We start from the raw sequence: 16,678 nt of genomic DNA on the forward strand, positions 1-16,678 counted from the left end.
AGGGAATTGTATACGGGATTGATTGAGTCCTTGACATCGTGGTTCATCCGATGAGATCATCGTGGAACATGTGGGAGCCAACATGGGTATCCAGATCCCGCTGTTGGTTATTGACCGGAGAACATCTCGGTCATGACTACATGTCTCCCGAACCCGTAGGGTCTACACACTTAAGGTTCGATGACGCTAGGGTTATAAAGGAAGTTTGTATGTGGTTACCGAATGTTGTTCGGAGTCCCGGATGGGATCCCAGACGTCACGAGGAATTCCGGAATGGTCCGGAGGTAAAGATTTATATATAGGAAGTCCTGTTTCGGCCATCGGGACAAGTTTCGGGGTCATCGGTATTGTACCGGGACCACCGGAAGGGTCCCGGGGGCCCACCGGGTGGGGCCACCTGCCCCGGGGGCCACATGGGCTGTAGGGGGTGCGCCTTGGCCTACATGGGCCAAGGGCACCAGCCCCTAGAGGCCCATGCGCCAAGATATAGGAAAAAGGGGAGAGTCCTAAAGGGGGAAGGCACCTCCGAGGTGCCTTGGGGAGGATGGACTCCTCCCCCCCTCTTAGCCGCACCCCTTCCTTGGAGGAAGGGGCAAGGCTGCGCCTCCCCCCTCTCCCCTGCCCCTATATATAGTGGAGGGGAGGGAGGGCATCCATACCTGAGCCCTTGGCGCCTCCCTCCCTCCCGTGACACCTCCTCCTCTCCCGTAGGTGCTTGGCGAAGCCCTGCAGGATTGCCACGCTCCTCCATCACCACCACGCCGTTGTGCTGCTGCTGGATGGAGTCTTCCTCAACCTCTCCCTCTCTCCTTGCTGGATCAAGGCGTGGGAGACATCGTCGAGCTGTACGTGTGTTGAACGCGGAGGTGCCGTCCGTTCGGCACTAGGATCATCGGTGATCTGAATCACGACAAGTACGACTCCATCAACCCCGTTCACTTGAACGCTTCCGCTTAGCGATCTACAAGGGTATGTAGATGCACTCTCCTTCCCTCGTTGCTAGTCTCTCCATAGATAGATCTTGGTGACACGTAGGAAAATTTTGAATTTCTGCTATGTTCCCCAACACCGGCAGCGATGGAGGAGAAGGGCCGGACAGGTGCGTGCAGGCGGGAGAAGCTGTGGGCGCTCGTCGGTTGGGGAGATGGCGACCACCTGAGCTTCTCCGATTGACCTAGACAGGGCCACGACAGCACAAGCAAGGGGTGGGGGCGAGCAACCCTCTGAAGCCACGCATGTCTACAGGTAGCAGCTGTTAGATAAGTGAGCAACTGATCTTTACTGAGGGCCAACGGCCAGTACATATACAGATGTGGTAAAGTGCATAAAATCCCCTTATATAATGAGGATGAACTATACACATCTAACACCCCCCCCCTCAAACTCATGGTGGATCAACAACACTGAGTTTGGAGAGGAAAAACCCATGCTGCGCTCGAGTCTGTGCCTTCATGAAGAAGTCAGCCAACTGTAACTCCGAGGGCACATAGTGAAGAGCGAGAGTCTGATCCTGCACAGCAGCACACACAAAGTGGACATCCACACTGATGTGCTTGGTGAGCTCATGCTTCACTTGGTCACGTGCAATACTGATAGCACTAGTGCTGTCGGATAGTAGAGGAGTGGAGGTAGAAGCAGACACACCAAAATCCTCAAGTAACCACCGTAACCAGATCACCACAGCCGTCAACATAACCATGGCTCGCAACTCAGCCTCTGTACTCGAGCGAGAAACTGCAGTCTGCTTCTTTGTCTTCCAGGCAATAAGAGAGCCACCAAGAAAGACACAGTAAGCAGACAGCGAGCGTCGATCAGAGGGATCACTAGCCCTGGTAGCATCAGAGTAGGCCTGGAGCTCAAGAGAGCTGGAGCGGGGAAAGAAAAGGCGCTGAGAGATCGTGCCACGAAGATATCGTAGGACACGGAGGAGGTGACTATAGTGGACAGAGGTGGGGGCGGAAACAAACTGACTCGGGATGTGGACAAGATAGGAGATGTCAGGGCGCGTAACAGCCAGATAGACAAGGTTGCCAACGAGGTGACGATAGCGAGTGGGATTAGGAAGAGCGTCACCATCAGAGGCATGAAGCTGAACGTTGAGCTCCATAGGAGTCACAACCGTGTGCTCATCACCAAGAGCAGCGCGAGCAAGAAGATCCTGAATATATTTTTCTTGGGAGATGTAGAAGCCATCAGAGGTCGAGGAGATCTCAATCCCAAGAAAATACCGAAGAGGACCAAGATCGGTCATGAGGAACTGGTCTCGAAGGCGAGCCTTAACAAAGGCAATGTACTCAGAGTCATCACCGGTGATGATCATATCATCAACATAGAGAAGGAGAAGAGTCCGACCACGAGGAGACGTGTGAACAAACAACGCGGGATCATGATGACTGGGCAAGAAACTAGTGGCAGTCACCACAGAGGCGAAGCGCTCAAACCAGGCACGAGGGGCCTGTTTGAGACCATAGAAGGAGCGGCGAAGTCTACAGACCATACCATCAGGAGCATAGTACCCCGGTGGTGGTCGCATATAAACCTCCTGACGCAACTCGCCATTGAGAAAAGCGTTCTGAACATCAAGTTGAGAGATAGACCACTGGCGAACAGAAGCCACGGCAAGAAGAGTGCGGACAGTGGTCATGTGGGCCACAGGAGCGAATGTCTCATCATAATCGCGTCCCTGTTCCTGCTGAAAACCACGGGCCACAAGCCGAGCTTTGTAGCGCTCAAGAGAACCATCGGAGCGAGTCTTAATCTTGTAGACCCACTTGCAGGTGATGGGACGGGCACCGGAAGGAAGGGGAACCAGATCCCATGTGCCAGAGCGCTCAAGAGCAGCAAGCTCTTCGGCCATCGCAAGTTGCCATTCAGGCTGAGTCATGGCAGTGCGGTAGGAAGTGTGGGCTCGGCAACAATAGAAAGACTACCGATCAGGAGAGTAGCGATCAGGCGGGGGCGAGGCCGAGCACGGAGGTTGTGAACCGGGGGAGGCATGAGAAGAGGTGGAAGGGTCGTGAAAGGAGACATCCTCAGTACGATATCGACGAGTATAATGGAGAGGAAATGGTGAGAGAGGGCGACGGACTGGAGATGATGGTGGAGAGGTGGAGGAGGAGGGTGGAGAAGATGGTGGCGGTGGGGAATGAGAAGGAACGAGAGGTGCCGGAGGAAGAGGGGACATAGGAGGCACATAGCAGGGTGTATCAGGAAGAAGAAGGAAAGAAAGGTTGTCCACAGAGAAACTCAAGGAAGAAGAATGTGGATAGTAAGAACGAGACTCGTCAAAAGTCACATCACGCGAGATGCGCAAGCGACGACCCACAGGATCCCAACATCGATATCCCTTGTGCTCATCACTGTAGCCAAGGAAAACACACTCAACCGACCGAGCAGTCAATTTGGTGCGTTCGCGGGGGGCAAGAAGAGCATAGCACACGCATCCAAACATACAAAGAGCGGAGTAGTCGGGAGAGCGACCAGTGAGATACTCCATAGGAATACCACCCTTCAGAGCAGAGGAGGGCTGAATGTTGATGAGATAGGTGGCTGCAGAAACAGTCTCAGCCAAAAAATGGGGTGGAAGGGAAGCAGAATCATCAGTGCACGAGCCGTCTCAAGCAAATGACGATGCTTTCATTCGGCAATGCCATTCTGAGCATGAGCACCAGGACAAGAGAACTGGGCAAGAGTACCCTGTTCCGCGAGAAAAACATGCAACAGCTGAGAGATATACTCTCTAGCGGAGTCAGCACGAAAAGTGCGAATGGGCGTGGCAAACTGGGTGTGAACCATGGCAGCAAAACATTTGTATATAGGGAGAACCTCGCTACGAGATTTCATGAAGTAGAGCCAAGTGTAGTGAGAGAAATCATCAATAAACAAAACATAATAGCGATGACCACCTTTCGAATCAAAGGGAGCAGGACCCCAGACATCGGAATGAACTAAAACAAAAGGACGCTGAGATACAGACTCACTAGTAGGATAAGGTAACTGAGTCTGTTTGCCAAGTCTGCAACCATTACAATGTAAGGAGACATCTCCAGATACAGACCCTAAGAGGCCCTGACGAACTAAAGAAGACAAGCGAGAGCCATAGATGTGACCAAGGCGATGATGCCACTGCTGGAAGCACGCAGACGAAGAGGCAGCAAGAGCATGAGAGCTGACAGAAGTGGTGGCAGCGGAAGGAACACAAAGCCAGTCAACCTCCCAAAGGCCCTTTGACTCATGGCGCCAGGGGCCAGCACCAACCAAAGCCTTGGTGCGACGATCCTGAATGGAGCAAGAGTCGGTATCAAGAATGACACGACAACCAGAATCAGTAAGTTGGGCAGCGGAAAAAAGATTCATGGTAAGGCTGTTGGGGAACGTAGTAATTTCAAAATTTACCTACGCACATGCAAGATCATGGTGATGATATAGCAACGAGGGGAGAGTGTTGTCTACGTACCCTCGTAGACCGAAGCGGAAGCGTTGACACAACGTAGAGGAAGTAGTCGTACGTCCTCCGGTTCAACCAATCCAAGTACCGTTACTCCGGCACCTCCGAGTTCTTGACACGCGTACAGCTCGATGACGCACCCTCGATCTCCGATCCAGCAGAGGCGCCGAGGGGGAGTTCCGTCAGCATGACGGCGTGGTGACGATCTTGATGTTCTCCTGTTGCAGGGCTTCGCCTAAGCACCGCTACAATATGACCGAGGTGTAATATCGTGGAGGGGGGCACCGCACACGGCTAAGGAACGATCAATGATCAACTTGTGTGTCCTAGGGTGCCCCCTTACCCCCGTATATAAAGGAGGGAGGGAGGAGGTGGCCGGCCCTAGGGGGGGCGCGCCATGAGGAGGGGGAAACCTACTCCAAGTAGGTTTCCCTCTCTTTTCCTTATCTTATTTGGAGGGGGAAGGAAAGAGTACTAGTATTAGGAAGTAGTACTAGTAGTAGTAATAGGAAGAGGGGGAAGGAGAAAGGAAAGGGGGGGCCGGCCCCCCTCCCCAATTCGGATTGGGCTTGGGGGGGCGCGTCCCCCTCCCTTGCTCCTTCTCTCTTCCTCCTACATGGGCCCAATAAGGCCCATATACCTCCCGGGGGGTTCCGGTAACCTCCCGGGGCTCCAAACTTCTCCGGAACCTTTCCAGTGTCCAAATATATCCGTCCAATATATCAATCTTTATGTCTCGACCATTTCGAGACTCCTCGTCATGTCCGTAATCATATCCGGGACTCCGAACAACCTTCGGTACATCAAAATACATAAACTCATAATATAACTGTCATCGAAACTTTAAGCGTGCGGACCCTACGGTTTGAGAACGATGTAGACATGACTGAGACACATCTCTGGTCAATAACCAATAGCGGGACCTGGATGCCCATATTGGTTCCTACATATTCTACGAAGATCTTTATCGGTCAAACCGCATAACAACATACGTTGTTCCCTTTGTCATCGGTATGTTACTTGTCTGAGATTCGATCGTCGGTATCCAATACCTAGTTCAATCTCGTTATCGACAAGTCTCTTTACTCGTTCTGTAATACTTCATCTTATAACTAACTCATTAGTTACATGCTTGCAAGGCTTAGGTGATGAGCATTGCCGAGAGGGCCCAGAGATACCTCTCCGACAATCGGAGTGACAAAACCTAATCTCGAATTATGCTAACTCAACATGTACCTTCGGAGACACCTGTAGTACTCCTTTATAATCACCCAGTTACGTTGGGACGTTTGGTAGTACCCAAAGTGTTCCTCCGGTAAACGGGAGTTACACAATTCTCATAGTTACAGGAACATGTATAAGTCATGAAGGAAGCAATAGCAGAATACTAAACGATCAAGTGCTAAGCTAACGGGATGGGTCATGTCAATCACCTCATTCTCCTAATGATGTGATCCCATTAATCAAATGACAACACATGTCAATGGTTAGGAAACATAACCATCTTTGATTAATGAGCTAGTCAAGTAGAGGCATACTAGTGACTATATGCTTGTCTATGTATTCACACATGTATCATGTTTCCGGTTAATACAATTCTAGCATGAATAATAAACATTTATCATGATATGAGGAAATAAATAATAACTTTATTATTGCCTCTAGGGCATATTTCCTTCAGTCTCCCACTTGCACTAGAGTCAATAATCTAGATTACATAGTAATGATTCTAACACCCATGGAGTCTTGGTGTTGATCATGTTTTGCTCGTGAGAGAGGCTTAGTCAACGGGTCTGCAACATTCAGATCCGTATGTATCTTGCAAATCTCTATGTCTCCCACTTGGACTTGGTCCCGAATGGAATTGAAGCGTCTCTTGATGTGCTTGGTCCTCTTGTGAAATCTGGATTCCTTTGCCAAGGCAATTGCACCAGTATTGTCACAGAAGATCTTCATTGGTCCCGATGCACTAGGTATGACACCTAGATCGAAAATGAACTCCTTCATCCAGACTCCTTCATTTGCTGCTTCAGAAGCAGCTATGTACTCCGCTTCACATGTAGATCCCGCCACGACGCTTTGTTTAGAACTGCACCAACTTACAGCTCCACTGTTTAATAAAAACACGTATCCGGTCTGCGATTTAGAATCGTCTGGATCAGTGTCAAAGCTTGCATCGACGTAACCATTTACGACTAGCTCTTTGTCACCTCCATATACGAGAAACATATCCTTAGTCCTTTTCAGGTATTTCAGGATGTTCTTGACCGCTGTCCAGTGATCCACTCCTGGATTACTTTGGTACCTACCTGCCAAGCTTATTGCTAAGCATACGTCAGGTCTGGTACACAGCATTGCATACATGATAGAGCCTATGGCTGAAGCATAGGGAACATCTTTCATTTTCTCTCTATCTTCTGCTGTGGTCGGGCATTGAGTTTGACTCAACTTTACACCTTGTAGCACAGGCAAGAATCCTTTCTTTGCCTGATCCATTTTGAACTTTTTCAAAATTTTGTCAAGGTATGTACTTTGTGAAAGTCCTATTAAGCGTCTTGATCTATCTCTATAGATCTTGATGCCCAATATGTAAGCAGCTTCACCGAGGTCTTTCATAGAAAAACTTTTATTCAAGTATCCCTTTATGCTATCCAGAAATTCTATATCATTTCCAATTAATAATATGTCATCAACATATAAAACTAGAAATGCTACAGAGCTCCCACTCACTTTCTTGTAAATACAGGCTTCTCCAAAAGTCTGTATAAAACCATATGCTTTGATCACACTATCAAAACGTTTATTCCAACTCCGAGATGCTTGCACCAGTCCATAAATGGAACGTTGGAGCTTGCACACTTTGTCAGCACTTTTGGATCAACAAAACCTTCAGGTTGCATCATATACAACTCTTCTTCTAGAAATCCATTCAAGAATGCAGTCTTGACATCCATTTGCCAAATTTCATAATCATGAAATGCAACAATAGCCAACATGATTCGGACAGACTTTAAGCATCGCTACAGGTGAGAAAGTCTCATCGTAGTCAACCCCTTGAACTTGTCGAAAACCTTTTGCAACAAGTCGAGCTTTGTAGACAGTAACATTACCATCAGCGTCAGTCTTCTTCTTAAAGATCCATTTATTCTCAATGGCTTGCCGATCATCGGGAAAGTCAACCAAAGTCCATACTTTGTTTTCATACATGGATCCTATCTCAGATTTCATGGCCTCTAGCCATTTTGCGGAATCTGGGCTCATCATCGCTTCCTCATAGTTCGTAGGTTCATCATGGTCTAGTAACATGACTTCCAGAATAGGATTTCCGTACCACTCTGGTGCGGATATTACTCTGGTAGACCTACGAGGTTCAATAGAAACTTGATCTGAAGTTTCATGATCAATATCATTAGCTTCCTCACTAGTTGGTGTAGTTGTCACAGGAACCGGTTCTTGTGATGAACTACTTTCCAATAAGGGAGTAGATACAGTTATCTCATGAAGTTCTACTTTCCTCCCACTCACTTCTTTCGAGAGAAACTCCTTCTCTAGAAAGGATCCGATTTTAGCAACGAAAATCTTGCCTTCAGATCTGTGATAGAAGGTGTACCCAATTGTCTCCTTTGGGTATCCTATGAAGATACATTTCTCCGATTTGGGTTCGAGCGTATCTGGTTGAAGTTTCTTCACATAAGCATCGCAGCCCCAAACTTTGAGAAACGACAACTTTGGTTTCTTGCCAAACCACAGTTCATAAGGCGTCGTCTCAACGGATTTTGATGGTGCCCTATTTAACGTGAATGCGGCCGTCTCTAAAGCATAACCCCAAAACGATAGCGGTAAATCGGTAAGAGACATCATAGATCGCACCATATCAAGTAAAGTACGATTACGACGTTCGGACACACCATTTCGCTGTGGTGTTCCATGTGGCGTGAGTTGCGAAACTATTCCACATTGTTTCAAATGTAAACCAAACTCGTAACTCAAATATTCTCCTCCACGATCAGATCGTAGAAACTTTATTTTCTTGTTACGATGATTTTCTACTTCACTCTGAAATTCTTTGAACTTTTCAAATGTTTCAGACTTGTGCTTCATCAAGTAGATATACCCATATCTGCTCAAATTATCTGTGAAGGTGAGGAAATAACGATATCCGCCACGAGGCTCAACATTCATCGGACCACATACATCTGTATGTATGATTTCCAACAAATCTGTTGCTCTCTCCATACATCTGGAGAACGGTGTTTTGGTCATCTTGCCCATGAGGCACGGTTCGCAAGTACCTAGTGATTCATAATCAAGTGATTCCAGAAGTCCATCAGTATGGAGTTTCTTCATGCGTTTTACACCGATATGACCTAAATGGCAGTGCCACAAATATGTTGCACTATCATTATCAACTCTGCATCTTTTGGCTTCAACATTATGAATATGTGTATCACTACTATCGAGATTTAATAAAAATAGACCACTCTTCAAGGGTGCATGACCATAAAAGATATTACTCATATAAATAGAACAACCATTATTCTCTGATTTAAATGAATAACCGTCTCGCATCAAACAAGATCCAGATATAATGTTCATGCTCAACGCAGGCACCAAATAACAATTATTCAGGTCTAAAACTAATCCCGATGGTAGATGTAGAGGTAGCGTGCCGACCGCGATCACATCGACTTTGGAACCATTTCCCACGCGCATCGTCACCTCGTCCTTAGCTAATCTTTGCTTAATTCGTAGTCCCTGTTTCGAGTTGCAAATGTTAGCAACAGAACCAGTATCAAATACCCAGGTGCTACTGCGAGCATTAGTAAGGTACACATCAATAACATGTATACCACATATACCTTTGTTCACTTTGCCATCCTTCTTATCCGCCAAATACTTGGGGTAGTTCCGCTTCCAGTGTCCAGTCTGCTTGCAGTAGAAGCACTCAGTTTCAGGCTTAGGTCCAAACTTGGGTTTCTTCACTTGAGCAGCAACTTGTTTGCCGTTCCTTTTGAAGTTCCCCTTCTTCTTCCCTTTGCCCCTTTTCTTGAAACCAGTGGTCTTGTTGACCATCAACACTTGATGCTCCTTTTTGATTTCTACCTCCGCGGCTTTCAGCATCGCGAAGAGCTCGGGAATAGTCTTGTTCATCCCTTGCATATTATAGTTCATCACAAAGCTCTTGTAGCTTGGTGGTAGTGATTGGAGAATTCTGTCAATGACGCTATCATACGGAAGATTAACTCCCAGTTGAATCAAGTGATTATTATACCCAGACATTTTGAGTATATGCTCACTGACAGAACTGTTCTCCTCCATCTTGCAGCTGTAGAACTTATTGGAGACTTCATATCTCTCAATCCGGGCATTTGCTTGAAATATTAACTTCAACTCCTGGAACATCTCATATGCCCCATGACGTTCAAAACGTCGTTGAAGACCCGGTTCTAAGCCGTAAAGCATGGCACACTGAACTATAGAGTAGCCATCAGCTTTGCTCTGCCAGACGTTCTTAACGTCGCCAGTTGCATCAGCAGCAGGCCTGGCACCCAGCGGTGCTTCCAGGACGTAACTCTTCTGTGCAGCAATGAAGATAATCCTCAGGTTACGGACCCAGTCCATGTAATTGCTACCATCATCTTTCAACTTTGCTTTCTCAAGGAACGCATTAAAATTCAACGGAACAATAGCACAAGCCATCTATCTACAAACAAACATAGACAAGCAAAATACTATCAGGTACTAAGTTCATGATAAATTTAAGTTCAAGTAATCATATTACTAAAGAACTCCCACTTAGACAGACATCTCTCTAGTCATCTAAGTGATTACGTGATCCAAATCAACTAAACCATGTCCGATCATCACGTGAGATGGTGTAGTTTCAATGGTGAACATCTCTATGTTGATCATATCTACTATATGATTCACGCTCGACCTTTCGGTCCCTGTGTTCCGAGGCCATATCTGTATATGCTAGGCTCGTCAAGTATAACCTGAGTATTCCGCGTGTGCAACTGTTTTGCACCCGTTGTATTTGAACGTAGAGCCTATCACACCCGATCATCACGTGGTGTCTCAGCACGAAGAACTTTCGCAACGGTGCATACTCAGGGAGAACACTTCTTGATAATTAGTGAGAGATCATCTTAAAATGCTACCATCAATCAAAGCAAGATAAGATGCATAAAGGATAAACATCACATGCAATCAATATAAGTGATATGATATGGCCATCATCATCTTGTGCTTGTGATCTCCATCTTCGAAGCACCGTCGTGATCACCATCGTCACCGGCGCGACACCTTGATCTCCATCGTAGCATCGTCGTCGTTACGCCATCTATTGCTTCTACGACTATCGCTACCGCTTAGTGATAAAGTAAAGCAATTACAGGGCGTTTGCATTTCATACAATAAAGCGACAACCATATGGCTCCTGCCAGTTGCCGATAACTTCGGTTACAAAACATGATCATCTCATACAATAAAATATAGCATCATGTCTTGGCCATATCACATCACAACATGCCCTGCAAAAACAAGTTAGACGTCCTCTACTTTGTTGTTGCAAATTTTACGTGGCTGCTACGGGCTTAAGCAAGAACCAATCTCACCTACGCATCAAAACCACAACGATAGTTTGTCAAATAGACTCCGTTTTTACCTTCACAAGGACCGGGCGTAGCCACACTCGGTTCAACTAAAGTGAGAGAGACAGACACCCGCCAGCCACCTTTAAGCACGAGTGCTCGTAACGGTGAAACCAGTCTCGCGTAAGCGTACGCGTAATGTCGGTCCGGGCCGCTTCATCTCACAATACCGCTGAACCAAAGTATGACATGCTGGTAGGCAGTATGACTTATATCGTTCACAACTCACTTGTGTTCTACTCGTGCATATAACATCAACGCATAAAACCTAGGCTCGGATGCCACTGTTGGGGAACGTAGTAATTTCAAAATTTACCTACGCACATGCAAGATCATCGTGATGATATAGCAACGAGGGGAGAGTGTTGTCTACGTACCCTCGTAGACCGAAGCGGAAGCGTTGACGCAACGTAGAGGAAGTAGTCGTACGTCCTCCGGTTCAACTGATCCAAGTACTGTTACTCCGACACCTCCGAGTTCTTGACACGCGTACAGCTCGATGACGCACCCTCGATCTCCGATCCAGCAGAGGCGCCGAGGGGGAGTTCCGTCAGCACGACGGCGTGGTGACAATCTTGATGTTCTCCTGTTGCAGGGCTTCGCCTAAGCACCGCTACAATATGACCGAGGTGTAATATCGTGGAGGGGGGCACCGCACACGGCTAAGGAACGATCAATGATCAACTTGTGTGTCCTAGGGTGCCCCCTTACCCCCGTATATAAAGGAGGGAGGGAGGAGGTGGCCGGCCCTAGTAGGGGCGCGCCATGAGGAGGGGGAAACCTACTCCAAGTAGGTTTCCCTCTCTTTTCCTTATCTTATTTGGAGGGGGAAGGAAAGAGTACTAGTATTAGGAAGTAGTACTAGTAGTAGTAATAGGAAGAGGGGGAAGGAGAAAGGAAAGGGGGGGCCGGCCCCCCTCCCCAATTCGGATTGGGCTTGGGGGGGCGCGTCCCCCTCCCTTGCTCCTTCTCTCTTCCTCCTACATGGGCCCAATAAGGTCCATATACCTCCCGGGGGGTTCCGGTAACCTCCCGGGGCTCCAAACTTCTCCGGAACCTTTCCGGTGTCCAAATATATCCGTCCAATATATCAATCTTTATGTCTCGACCATTTCGAGACTCCTCGTCATGTCCGTAATCATATCCGGGACTCCGAACAACCTTCGGTACATCAAAATACATAAACTCATAATATAACTGTCATCGAAACTTTAAGCGTGCGGACCCTACGGTTCGAGAACGATGTAGACATGACTGAGACACATCTCTGGTCAATAACCAATAGCGGGACCTGGATGCCCATATTGGTTCCTACATATTCTACGAAGATCTTTATCGGTCAAACCGCATAACAACATACGTTGTTCCCTTTGTCATCGGTATGTTACTTGTCCGAGATTCGATCGTCGGTATCCAATACCTAGTTCAATCTCGTTATTGACAAGTCTCTTTACTCGTTCTGTAATACTTCATCTTATAACTAACTCATTAGTTACATGCTTGCAAGGCTTAGGTGATGAGCATTGCCGAGAGGGCCCAGAGATACCTCTCCGACAATCGGAGTGACAAAACCTAATCTCGAATTATGCTAACTCAACATGTACCTTCGGAGACACCTGTAGTACTCCTTTATAATCACCCAGTTACGTTGTGACGTTTGGTAGTACCCAAAGTGTTCCTCCGGTAAACGGGAGTTACACAATTCTCATAGTTACAGGAACATGTATAAGTCATGAAGGAAGCAATAGCAGAATACTAAACGATCAAGTGCTAAGCTAACGGGATGGGTCATGTCAATCACCTCATTCTCCTAATGATGTGATCCCATTAATCAAATGACAACACATGTCAATGGTTAGGAAACATAACCATCTTTGATTAATGAGCTAGTCAAGTAGAGGCATACTAGTGACTATATGTTTGTCTATGTATTCACACATGTATCATGTTTCCGGTTAATACAATTCTAGCATGAATAATAAACATTTATCATGATATGGGGAAATAAATAATAACTTTATTATTGCCTCTAGGGCATATTTCCTTCAAAGTCGAGGAACATGAGAAACACTCAGAACAGAAAAAGATGGAGTGGAAAGAATGCCACGACTAGCAACAGGAAGAGAAGTGCCATTGGCAGTAAGAACATTAACAGGCGAATCAAGAGGTCGGAAAGAAGACAACGCGGAAGAATCAGAAGACATATGAAAGGAGGCTCTAGAATCCAGAACCCACAAAGATGTACCTGACTATGTAGATGCTGGTGATGGTGAGGAAGATGATGCAGTCACAGCAGCAGCAGAGCCAGTCAATGAGGAGCCTGAGGAAGCAAGAAGATGCTTGAGGCGAACAATGTCCTGGTCAGTGAGTGACGGAGTCGAGGAAGACACAGGAGGTCCACTGGAGGAGGAGCGCCTCTGGTCTCTCTTCTTCTGGCGATAATCAGGTTCTGGGTGACCTGGCCGGGAGTAGTAAACACAGACGGTGTCACAGTGCGACGTGCCCTTCTCAGCATATAGAGGACGACTTACCCCCCACCCCCTGAAGGAGTAGGCAGGAGCGGCGGAGCACTGAGGCGAGCAGGCGACACAGGAGTTCGGGCGGCCAGCATGGACGGAACTAGAAGTAACCCAGCAGAGCGAAGGCGGGTCTCCTCAGCACGAAGCTCAACAAGTATCTCGGAGATAGGAACACGACCACGAGCAAGCAAGTGAGCACGACGAGGCTCAAACTCAGACCGGAGACGAGATAAGAACTCATGGACCCGCTGAAACTCGAGATCAGACTGAGTAGTCTGACAGCAACGACAGGTTCCACAAACAATTGTCCGAAGAGAGTCAAGCTGGCGCCAGATGGCAGAACACTGTGAATAGAACTCATAAACGGAAGAATCATCTTGCTGGAGAGCGTGCTCCTGGCGCATGACAGATAGGTAGAGAGCATCACTAGAGGGCTGATAGCGCTGACAGAGGTAAGACCACATCGCTGCAATGGTGCCAAGTCTCATGAACTCCGAAGCAAACTAAGGGAGAACACTCGCAGTAAGAACAACAGCAGCTCGAGCATCATCATTGCACCACTGAGTGTAAGCAGACAGATCATCCCGGTACACAGAAAGAGCATCGGAATAAGCGGATACCTGCTGATCATAAGCATCAACCGCAGCATTATCCAGAGCCTTGGCAGCATCTCGGTCAGCCTGAGAAGCATCAGCAGCAAGAACCGGTGGCACGGGTGGTATTGGGGCCACGGGCGCCACCGGGCATGGCGGACAGGGGACCTCGCCAGAGAGAACACCCCACAAAAGGAGTCCACGCATATGAATGCGCATGAAGCCGACAAACTCAGCATAGTTGGTGCCATCAAAGATCACCGAGCACCGAGGGACCGCGACATAGCCCGAAGAGGACATGAGTAAGTCACTCTGCTACTGTTGTCCGCGTCGTTTTTTTTTGTCAACAGGCCCTCAACCCGATCTGGATCGAGGGAAACGTAGAACCAGCGCTCGATCTGGATCGAGCACGACCAGAGGAGACCAGCGCCCAGCGCTCGAGGAGCAGGGGCGGTGGCCTGGAGGAGACCCGGGCCAGACCAGACGGCGGCGGCCGGACCTGGGGCGGCGGCGGCAGCCTGGGTGCGGGACGGCAGCCAAACCGCGGGGCAGCAGCAGCGGCCGGTCGAGGCGGCCCCAACGCAGCAGCGGCAGCTGCCGAACGGGGCGACAGCGACGGCCGAAAGGAGCGGGAACGAAGAGGAGATAACAGCCAGCAAGACGGGAGCAGAGGTGAGCGCCGAGCAACGATCCGGATGGGGACGAATCGAACCAGACCACGGCCGGAGACTAGCAGCGACAGTGACGAGGAGGGAGCAGGCACGGAGTTGCAGCATGCGGGAGACAGGCTAACCTAGCATCTGATACCATGTTAGATAAGTGAGCAACTGATCTTTGCTGAGGGCCAACGGTCAGTACATATACAGATGTGGTAAAGTGCATAAAAGCCCGTTATACAATGAGGATGAACTATACACATCTAACAGCAGCCGTGCCCCTCCTCCTCACCTTCGCTTCTTCCCTCCTCCTCTCCAATCTGTGATGCCCATCTGCGTCCTTGATTTTCCAGTTTTCTCATAATCTAATTTTGATTCTCATATTCTGGTTACTTGTGGAGAGTAGAAGAAGAATTTTGAGAATGAGATTGATAAAGATGAACAAGGTGAACTCTCTCTCTCTCTCTTAAATACAGTCACACTTGATGTTTGATTTTTCTGTGTAAGAGAGCACGTGACATGATTTTGTATTTCTATTACCCACTGACAAAAGCTAAATTTGTAAACGAAGGTTTCAAAAGTGTTTGTTTTAATCTTGTGGTCTGACAGAGGAGTACATGATGTTGGTCATGCGGACAGAGGATGTTCTTCATGCCTCTGTATGAGGTAGCTGTCATAATTGTATATCCACCCTCCGTTTTCCCATTTAGGCATGTTTATCCGCGAATTAGGTTTCGAAGAAAAAAACCGATTTAGGAAATTAGTAATCAGCCATTACCATTCATTTCGTCAGAAAACATAGGTGTTTTAAATGTCTGCACGCCGCATACAATAGAATTTATAATAGATAGTGTTTTTTAACTTCTCATTATAGCCTCAAGTCGGCTAAGAAAAGTGATTATGCATGTCTTACACACAAATTGACATTAGTCTTGTGGGTACAAGATACGCCCTACCATAGATATTACCTGCTATCATATGCAGTAGAGTTACTAAATCTGAGCTCCTGGATAGTATAAACGGATGCTTGATTGGTACATCTGCACATCAATTTTTTATGAGCAAATTTTGTCCTGTGTACTCATTCTAAACAGACCAAATTCAGGAATCTAACGATGCTTTACGGTTAATCCTCTCAAATTAAATACAGTGAAATCAAACAATTTAATAGCTTGGCTGTTTGTTTCCAGGAAGTAACGGTCAAGGAAGAAGAGTTAGATGCTGCTGAAGATGTCGATGGTAAACATATGTCTCGGTTTTTTTTTTGCAGGGTGAAAAGAAATCTCCATTAAGCTCACGGGGGCTTTTCAGCCGCAACCAGGTTTACAACAAAGTTCATACCGGCAGCAAGCCATACTGCTGTACGCGGGGTGCTACGGCCATAGGCGGCCAGCTCATGACTAACAATGTTCTGAGAGCGGTTACAGTGAATAAAAGAGATCTCCCTAGTAGCGAGACTAGCCATGCTGCGAATCTCCCCTACTAGTGCACGATGAACCGATCTATCCCGCTGACGTCCTGTAAGCATGGCCACCGCCTCCGTGCTATCCATCTCGACCACGATCGGTAGGTTCGTTCGATACAAGGCCAACTCTAGGCCTTCTCTGCATGCCGCTAGCTCCGCCTCGAGGGCATTATTGCATGTGCGGAGCTCCCTGCATGCTCTATAGATGATGTCACCTCTATCATCTCGAAGGATCATGCCACCACCCGCCGCGCTCGTGGCTGCGATATAACTCCCATCCGTGTTCAACTTTGCCCAGCCCGGCATAGGGGGGCCCAGCACGCAATCGCCTTGGTCTCCGTGCGC

The 16,678-nt window shown here is 47.7% G+C and overlaps 1 long non-coding RNA gene across 1 annotated transcript; it reads left to right on the plus strand.

The window, feature by feature from the left end:
* Positions 1–1,136: 1,136 nt before the first annotated feature.
* On the plus strand, positions 1,137–16,108 carry LOC123148464 (uncharacterized). Its single transcript, XR_006473904.1, has 3 exons — positions 1,137–1,245; positions 15,275–15,314; positions 16,059–16,108. It is a non-coding gene; the product is annotated as an uncharacterized lncRNA (long non-coding RNA).
* Positions 16,109–16,678: the final 570 nt, after the last annotated feature.

The sequence above is a fragment of the Triticum aestivum genome, chromosome 7A (genome assembly GCF_018294505.1).
Source record: "Triticum aestivum cultivar Chinese Spring chromosome 7A, IWGSC CS RefSeq v2.1, whole genome shotgun sequence".
NCBI classification, from domain to species: Eukaryota; Viridiplantae; Streptophyta; class Magnoliopsida; order Poales; family Poaceae; genus Triticum; species Triticum aestivum.